This window comes from Salvia miltiorrhiza, chromosome 6 (assembly GCF_028751815.1).
Source record: "Salvia miltiorrhiza cultivar Shanhuang (shh) chromosome 6, IMPLAD_Smil_shh, whole genome shotgun sequence".
NCBI classification, from domain to species: domain Eukaryota; kingdom Viridiplantae; phylum Streptophyta; class Magnoliopsida; order Lamiales; family Lamiaceae; genus Salvia; species Salvia miltiorrhiza.
Window position 1 is genome coordinate 2,391,568 of NC_080392.1, and position 9,429 is coordinate 2,400,996.

General features: G+C 39.7%; 2 long non-coding RNA genes across 2 annotated transcripts; both read right to left on the reverse strand.

The window, feature by feature from the left end:
- Nucleotides 1-2,679: 2,679 nt before the first annotated feature.
- LOC130987872 (uncharacterized) lies at nt 2,680-4,174 on the reverse strand. The gene is made up of 2 exons (XR_009089867.1): nt 3,531-4,174; nt 2,680-2,944 (listed from the first exon to the last, which is right to left on the reverse strand). It is a non-coding gene; the product is annotated as an uncharacterized LOC130987872 (long non-coding RNA).
- A 614-nt stretch (nt 4,175-4,788) lies between these two features.
- Nucleotides 4,789-6,288, reverse strand: LOC130987869 (uncharacterized). The gene is made up of 2 exons (XR_009089863.1): nt 5,847-6,288; nt 4,789-5,759 (listed from the first exon to the last, which is right to left on the reverse strand). It is a non-coding gene; the product is annotated as an uncharacterized LOC130987869 (long non-coding RNA).
- Nucleotides 6,289-9,429: the final 3,141 nt, after the last annotated feature.

Here is a 9,429-nt window from a genome sequence, read left to right on the forward strand (position 1 = left end):
CCTCCATCGATATAACATGCAAGTTGTTTGCTATAACCTTAAACGATCCTATGGTCAGTTCTAGGTTCGAGCAAGCATGTGTTACTACTGCTATTCCTCCTATTGGTGAAGAAATTCTCAAGTCCTGATTAGTCTTTTCAGGTTGGAGCTTTAAAGTTTTTACACATACACTTGCAATAAAAGAATGCGAGGCACCCGTGTCGAACAGAAGTATAACAGGTGTGTCAAGTAATGTGCCCATACCTGCCAAATTCCCTTGGTTGTTTCCTTGTTTATTCTTGTGCAAGGCATAGGCTCTTGCCTGTGGAATTTGCGGTGGACGTGCCGCAGGTCGATACTGCTGCTGTGGTGGTGGGTAGAGTAACTGTTGGCCTTGGATAGCCCTGAGTGGTTGTACTTGGCCCGGCTGATTCGGCCCTCTCATTCCTCCTTGTGGTTTTCCTTGGCAGTCTCTGGCAAAATGGCCCTTCTGGCCACACTTAAAGCAGGTATTGCTGCCAGCTAAGCATATGCCGTGATGTGACTTGGAGCATTTGGGACACAAAGGTGCCCTGAGCTGGCCCTGATTGTTTCCAGCTGATCCTGGATTGACTGGTCGTCCTTGCCATTGCCCTTGTGGCATCATGTTTCCTTGCCATGGCCTCTTGTTATCTTGGTTGTTGTAGTAACCCCTATTATTGTTGTTGTTGCCATCCCATTTTCTCTTCCCACGATCGTTGTTTCCCGAAGCTTGAGTCTGGGTTGGGCGGTCTTCAGGCATGGCTGCTTCAACATCCAGGGCTCTGCTAAGTGCCTCAGAGTGGGTGAGATTACCATGACCAGCAAGCGCCATCTTGATCTCATGCCTAAGGCCTGAACGAAACTTCTCGGCCATCTTTTCATCAGTGTCGATCAGATGAGGGGCATAGCGAGACATGTCGCAGAAAGCGCGATCGTATTCCGTCACGGACATCTTGTTTTGTTTCAGATTGAAAAACTCCGTCTCTTTCTTCTTTCTGTAGCTCTTGGGAATGTATTTATCGTAGATCTCCGTCTTGAAGTCTTCCCAAGTCAGGTTTTCCAATTGTTCGAGGGTCATTGCCCTCTTCTTGGTTTCCCACCAAAAATCTGCCGACCCAGTTAGTTGGAATGCAACACAAGAGAGTCTCTCTTGGTCAGAACAGTAAAGAAAGTCGAAAATCCTTTCCATTGCTCTAATCCAGATTTCGGCATCAGTCGGGTTGCCGGTCCCGTTGAATGTTGGCGGGCTCTGTTTAAGAAAAAGTTCCTCAACTCTTCGTGGGGGTTCGTTTGCGGTTCCCACATTGTTTCTTGGGGCTCTTCTGGGAGGCATTCTGTGCTTCAAAAATAAAAGATCCTCAGTATATTCCTTACCTCAATTCATAACATATTCCTCTTGATTTAATCATGAAAGCATCATAACAAAACATCTAAATCCTTATTGATCACAAGAGGGTACTAGGACAACTAAACAATTGTAAGGCTCAATTCTTGAACGATATCAAAACAAAGTGGTGCAGAAAAATTTGTTGAGAAACTCAAACGAATAACCAGATGGTAGAAAGGAGTAACTACTAGGTCGAACAAAATGATCTAAAGTAAAAACTCATCTTGCTTCTCAATCGAAAGTTGAAACACATGGGTCTTCAACCCAAAAGACGTCGACTGATATTTGGATCATGTGGACTGGCTAGGTCCAATCATCATCACCTCCCAATCACACGGAAAACATCATCCCAAACTTAGAAAGCCGTGGACAACTATTCATAATAATAAAACTCAAGTTCGTACTGGCAAACCAAAAGCTTAATTTAAAGTTCTATGTCCTATTGGACCCAAACCCCCGCTATAACATGTACACAAATATATACATATATATATAGGCAAAGCATACTGTTCTTAAAATCTATCGTGTACTAAAAGTCGATTCGGTGTTCCATCGCGTGTGAACATTTGAACGTAGAGACTATGCTCAAACCCTTGATGCAGCGTTTGCCTTGAATTCGTCTTGTATCATCATCCCGTGTTTTTCCTTCAACGTGTACATGTCTTTTCATTCCTCTTTGTAGTTCAAAAGAACCATTGTTTTCTTGTGGGAGCTGAAATGCTCTAAGTTCTCTTTCATTATTCTACATCATCACTTTAAGAATCTAGATTGTAGAGATATCCTACTAATCCAGCAGTCTATGTTCTTTTAGAATAGTGATCATGCAACTTATAGCAATCTATGTTTTCTGGGGAAAGCATGTGTCAATTCTCTATCATTCTTCTCTTATCATAACATCATAACTGCAATGATATGCCATGAAAGGCAAAACATTCAACATTTCAATGAAAGGCAAAACATTCAACATTTCATCATAGCATGCTCTTTACATAAACATTTTCATGAAACAGTTTAGAATAATAACATCTTTAAAACATTGTAACTGCAGTTACCTTTTTCCTTGATTGAGCACGATGCAATGGAGTGTTGAGCGGTGTCGTATGAACCCACGTATGTCTAGTGAATCAAACTAGACATGACTTTTTAGAAAATGGTTTCTAGGGCCAGAGCAAACGAACTGCTCTGATACCACTCTGTCACAGCCCACTATCCCAATGACGGGTTAACCGGGGTTATGACTTGGGTGAACAATAAGAAATGGAAATTAAAAGGGATTTACTAAATAACCAACATTAATAACAACAAACTAGTGGTATATATATATATATATCACCACTTGGGTAATTAACAAACGAGCCAGCCATAACGACTAAACCCCAAATGAAAGTTAAACAAAATGAAGGAGTAATAAGTTCCACAATACGATAACAAATTCAGAGTGTTTGCAGCGGAAAAACGTGTGAGTTATGCATATGGAGATGCATACTCAAGGTTTCATTACATAAACATCAAAAGAGAAATCCACTCAACACCAATCCATTCCATCGCCTGCTCAACCTGCACATTTAGAAATACATGCAGGGCTGAGTATAAAAATACTCAGTGACATAAGCCGAAAATACAACATGCATACATATATATATTGAACTGCCATAACAGTAACACACAGGGGTTTTCATAAATGACCTGCGCTTACTAAAACATTTCATTCATTTTCATAAAGGTGGATGCATCCCATTTTCAGTCTATATGATCCATATCTGTCCTTTCTGTCACGCGCCGGGAAGGAGGCCTCCTTACCACGGACGCCAAGACCGGTCGCAAGCGACTCGCGGTCTCCATGAGTGTACACGTTAACCCTAGCTAGCGACCTTTGTCTAGCATAGGATCCCAATTGGATTTCCTTTAAAGTTGGCGAACCAACACAGATAGGATACATATAAAAACATAAACATTTTGGCAGTCAATCATTTCATAAATATTTCATTTTCATAACATTTTTATTTTCATAAAGGGCATTAAACATATAAGCATTTCATAAGAACTGAATAAATAGGCAAAACATATCATGCATATATATTCGCATATGAGGCCTACGTCACGCAGGGGATCTCTATATACGTAATAATAAAATAATGCCCACCTCAATTGTTCTTAAAGCTGGCGTGGAGTCGTTTCTTCTTCTGCTTCACTTTCTGTCGCCCGGACCTTCATTGATGAAGAGTCGATAAGTTCGTGAAGAAATTGTCATAAGACAAAGTCTAATTCTACGTGCCTAAGGTATCTTTTAATGTTTTAGGGTTCTAGCATCCATATTAATCTTGTTTCATTCAATCAATAAAATGTAACCAATTATCATGTAACTATCATATAGGTTCGAACCCATTTGTTCGAACATCAACATGTACATAATCCATAACCTCCCTCTATACCCGTCATTTAGTCAAGTACTCCATCAATTAAGAACAAGTCATATATTATCACCTTGAAAATTTAATCATTATAAATCATGCTTTCTCATACTTCGCACATTTTCATCACTTAAATAAATAAATCATTTATAAACACATGCTTAGTAATTTAATATCTCAATTAAATCCCAAGCTCATTTGATAAAGTAAATCATATACTTAATCATTCTATAACACAATTCCACATTTTTTTATCATGTAAATAAATAGTCTCAATATTTATTAAAACATGAAGCCATTCTAATAGGACATTTTAATTCCATTATAATGGAATTACTCATAAAATAATTTAATCCTTTTTCTTTAAAAAGAAACCATATTTATAATATTCTATACATTTTTTTTTTAAATAAATAAGAAATTCCATTATTCATTTATAAATAATAAAACATTTTAAAATCCATTGAGATGAAATAAAACATTTTAACCATTTAAAAAAATCCATACTCGTAAGCTTTGAAAAAAATTTTATCATGTAATAAATGGGGCTTAATCCCAAAATATTTGCTTTTAAAGTCCATTAATAATTTAAATAATAGAATGGACTTCATTTAGAATAAATAATCCCAACTTCCAATATTAAAATTTAAATCAAGAGATTTAAATTCACTAAGTAATTTAGTGAAAATTTAAACATTTTTTTTTTTTTTTTTTAAGAAATAAGGCCAAAATTCGTAGGCCTATATTTAAAACAATAGCCCAAGCATTTAAATAAAATTAGCCTACACAACTAAAATAAAAACCCATCAATTTTAAAACAAAAAGAGCCCAGCAGAAGTAAAATAAAATCGGCCCAAACAAATTAAAACATGATTCGGCCCAATGGAAAGAGAATGGGCTTGAGCCCCAATTAAACCTAACCCTAATACATACATAACACACACGCACAACACACACAACACACACCAGCCCCATTTGCTCTCTCTTTCTCTCGGCTCTCTCGCCTCTCTCTCTCTGCTCGGTCGAGTGCGGCGCCGCCTCCGGCGCGCCGCCTCGCCGTGCATCTCCCCTCCCCCTCTCATACTCTCGGTCTCTCCTCTTCTCTCTCTATCGCGCCGGAAAAACAGAGCCACGGCTCCTTGCTCGGAATAGGGCAGCAGAGGCTACCCCCACCGTCGCATCCATCTTCGCCGTCCACAACCACTGCCGGACTCACGGGGAAGAGCCGAGCGTCGCCGCTCCCGTCGTTCGTCTTGCTGGAATCGCGGTGGAGGCCGAGCCTTGCCTCGCCGGGAAGGTAGGCTCCAGATCTGAGCTCCCCCTCTTTTTCTCTTTTCCGGCCGACCAGGAACAGCTCGGTGCTCCCGCTGCCGTGTCGCCGCTGCCGATGCCGCCGCATCGTCGTCACCGGAGAAGATAAGTTCTCCCTCCTATCTCTCTCTCTCCCTCCCCTGTTCTACCTTCTCTTCTCTCTCTTTTTTTTTTTTTTATTTTTACAGCAGCCCTAACCATCTCTCTCTCGTTTCAGACAGACAAAGGAAAAAGGCGGCGACTGCCGCCGCGCCGCCTCCGGCCGCGAGCAGCCGCCGACTGCTCTCACCCCCCCCAAATTCCAGTCACACGCACAAAACACACATAGAGCACTTAGGGTTTCAATTCTGTTCATTTTCATTCATTTCTATTTACAAAAACTGATCTGTACTTGTAATAGATAGAAATATAGTAAAATGTGTGCGTGTGTATTATTCTGTTGGTGGTTCTCTGATGGTAATAAGCTGATGTAATTGAAACAATAATAGTCTAAAAGAAGTGGTAATGGATGCGTGTGTTCGATCTGTTTTCATTTGAATCATAGTTTTGTAATTTAACAAATGAATGTATGGAGAAAGTAAAGTAGGAGGTAACCTTGATATGAGTAGGAAATGAGGAAAATCTTCTTTCTGAATTCACCAAAATTGGATCTGCGAATTTATTCAGCCAAGCTTAACAATGAAATTTTGGATCTGAAAACTATGAAAGAATTGGAAGAATTAATGGACGTTTATTACCTCTTTCTTGTTTTGGGAAATCTTGGAAACTGATTTGGAAAGCTGGAATCAGTGAATTATAATTCAAGCATAAGAATAGCTTGGATCAGAATGTTAGGAGGAATGGGAGGAATGTTGGTTGCTGATTTTGATTAAATAAAAGCTAATTGCATGTTGAGATGTTAAAGTGTAGAAGATGGCTGGCAAAAGAAGGTGTAAAGAGTGTTTAGTGGAATGATGAGTGTGTGGAATAATGAGTGTTTAGTGGAATGATGAGTGTTTAGTGGGATAGTTGGCATATGATGAGTGTTTCCAACACCATCAATTTATTTAAGAGTAAGATGGATGTGGAATTGTGTAGGTGCTAGATGAATGTGATGAATAAAATCCTTATTCTGTATTTGTAATACTAATTTCGGGTTCTCATATAACGAAGCTTCGTTATAACTCTCTATAAATTACATATTTTATAACTCGTTTTATAAGTCGAAAATTAATTACGACTTCAAGTAAATAATAGAAATACGATTTCTATCGTATATAAATTAAATAACATGACTCTGCTAAGTCAGTTATAATCTGAAATAATAATTATTGACTACTCAATAATCCTTTAAATCTCAAACGAATTCAAATAATAATAAGAATTTAGCACATTAAAACACATATATAACAATTAAATCATATCAGATAAATCAAATCAGTTTTATTATTAATGGATGCCGAACCCTAATTATTAAGTCTTTAATCAGTGATTAAAAATTGGGATATGACAGACACCATGGATAAAAAAAAGCAACGTGAGAACTCGAAAGCAAGATGAGAGAACTTACCCAAAACTTTTACGATGATATGCAAATTTCGGGACGAAATTTTTGTTAAGAGGGGTAGTATGTAGTAGCCCGCTCTTTTATTTATGATTAAGACCAGTAAATCGATAATTATTATTGCATCTTTCAGTAATTGAAAAGTCCAATAATTATTTATATTTAGAATTCAACTAGGATTATAAATTATATGTATTCTTTGCCTATTATTATTTTAGTTATGCTTGTTAGCTTCCCGTGAGAGAATCGGGATATAAATTATTGAGCCAGTTAATAATTTATATTTTCAAATCTATAACTGACTTAGCAAAGTCAACTTAAAGTTGTTATTTTATATGCGATAGAGATTTTATTTCTATTAGTTACTTGAAAGTCGTGATTTGGTTCAGACTAATGAGAACGAGTTAAATTAGTTATTTAATTCGTAGAGATGTTATATCGAAGCATAGTTATTCAGCAAAACCTAGAATCGATTTTATAGATATGCAATGATACAAAAAATTAGATTTGCAGATATAGCTTTACACAATGACTTAAGAGAATTATTTACATCACCACTATTCCCTACTTACAATCAAAACCTATCACTATCACAAAACACTACAGCTACATACCTACAAGCATGCGGGAGAGAAAAATGAGAGAAGCTGTCAATCAGCCGCAACTCTACCTATTCTCTCTCAAGGCTTTCACATGGCATAGATGACTAGATACTCAAGTATAACTACCAAATTCACGCCTGTAACAATTCAGCTGCAAACTGCCTTCTTGAATTTTCAACCTGCATTCAGAATGAAAGCAATCCACAGTTTATTTCAGTTCCTATCCTCTGGATTCAACAACAGCAGCAGCCAACCATGCACCAAACATTCGCAAAGCATTCAAGGTATTCATTGAGCTCCATATACTACTTTCCCATCATACATACTCTACACTTAAGCATGATAAACAAACTACTATGGCTAGTTTTACCCACTGCATAATCGAATTATAGAAATGCTAGAACTCAATAGAAACATGAACTGGGTTTACAACAAACTTTGAGTTTCGTTCACAATAGAGTATTAAGAATGAACTTAGCTTTCATTAAGGAGGGGAGGTTGCCCTGTTTCGCCGAACCGAGGAGCATCGGCGGAGGCAGAGCTATGCTGCTTGTCGGGCGAGATCAAGGGAGAACCCGGCGACGACGACGGTGAGGCTCTCGCCGAATCACAGAGCGGCGACGCCTTGTGGAAAGAGAAGCTAGGGCTCAATTCTTTTGAGTTGTGTATCCTGAAATTGCGTCTGCCTCACCATCGCCCGGAAGAGCAACGACAGCGGTTCGCGGTGCCTTCACCCAACACCGACAGCTACGGAGGGAGCCGACCTCGCCGGACCTCAGAATGGCGACAGAAGCAACCTCGCTCGCTGGTTTTCCGGTGACGGCGGTGGAGGCGATTTCTGATCCAGGAAATTAGGGCTCACCTCCTTTCTACCTCGCATCTGTGAAGTGGGAGGAGGGACGCCAGTTTTCAGGCAAAGCCGAAGAGCGGCGTCGACTCCGCCGGAATTTCTGAAGCGCGATCGAGCCCAGGCAGTGGCGGCGATGTCGCTTGAGCCGAAGGAACCTAGGGCTCGGTTGGGTTGCTTCGTCGAGACTGAGGAAGGTGAATCGGATGAGAGGGGCGGCGCCCTCAACCGAACATGAAGCTTAGAACGACGGCCACTCGCCGGTTCCTCAGCAGCGGCGGCTGCGGGTTCAGGCAGAGGAGGAAATAAAATTTGGGGCTTCTCTTTTTGGGTTTCCTTCATAGATTTGAAAGGCGCTGTGAGAAGAGAGAACGTGGAAGGAGAAGGGTGGCCGACGTGAAAGAAGGGCGCCGGATCGATGGCGGCTGAAACAGCAGGAGACGGCGGCGGCAGGACTCGCGTGGAGAGAGAGACGGAGCCTCCGAAATCGAAAGAGGAGAGGGAGATGGAAGCTCGGTTTCATGAGGAAATCGAAGGCGGACAAGAGAGAGAAGAGCGCCGGGCTCAGGCGCGGCGACGACCGACGCCGGCCGGAGCAGGAGGCGGACGAAGCCGCCCTTACGGAAGGGAGCTGTGAGCGTTTCTGAGAGAGAGAAAGAGAGCGGATGATTGTTAAGGAAGAAAAAGAGTTGGGCCATTTGATTTTTTTCTCTTTGGGCCGAAAAATTGGGCCTTCATTTTAATTATGTGGGCTGCAGATCTAAATTTATAATAGGCTTTATTTAATTAGTTTGGGCTAGAGTTAATTTTTATTTGGACTGCCATTATTATTTTTGGCTTAAAATCAGGCCCAATTTAAGGGTAGTCTAGATTAATCTATTTATTAAATTGAGCTAATTCTAATTATTGATTAATTTAGAATGAGGCTATTAATTAGTAAGTGAGTTAGAATACTCTAAGATGAGCGGATTAATTATTTATCCACCCTCATGAGACGATCCTCAATTAGTTAAATTTATTTATTTAATCCGACAATTAGGATTTATAATAGAATCTTCCAGATTATTATCTCAGAATAATAATTATCGGAATACGAGTCATGCATAGTTAAATTACGCATTCTCATTAATTGAGGATTTCATTCGAGCAAATATCTTACTTTATATCATCGCAATAAAGGTGAAGCGCGAGAGTAAGAATAGCCAGACAAGAAGCTACTTTACCAAAGCAAAAGTTGCTATCAGGTGGGCATTACTTTTACTATACGTATATAGAGATCCCCTGCGTGTCGTAGGCCTCTTATACGAATGAATGCATGAGATGATCTA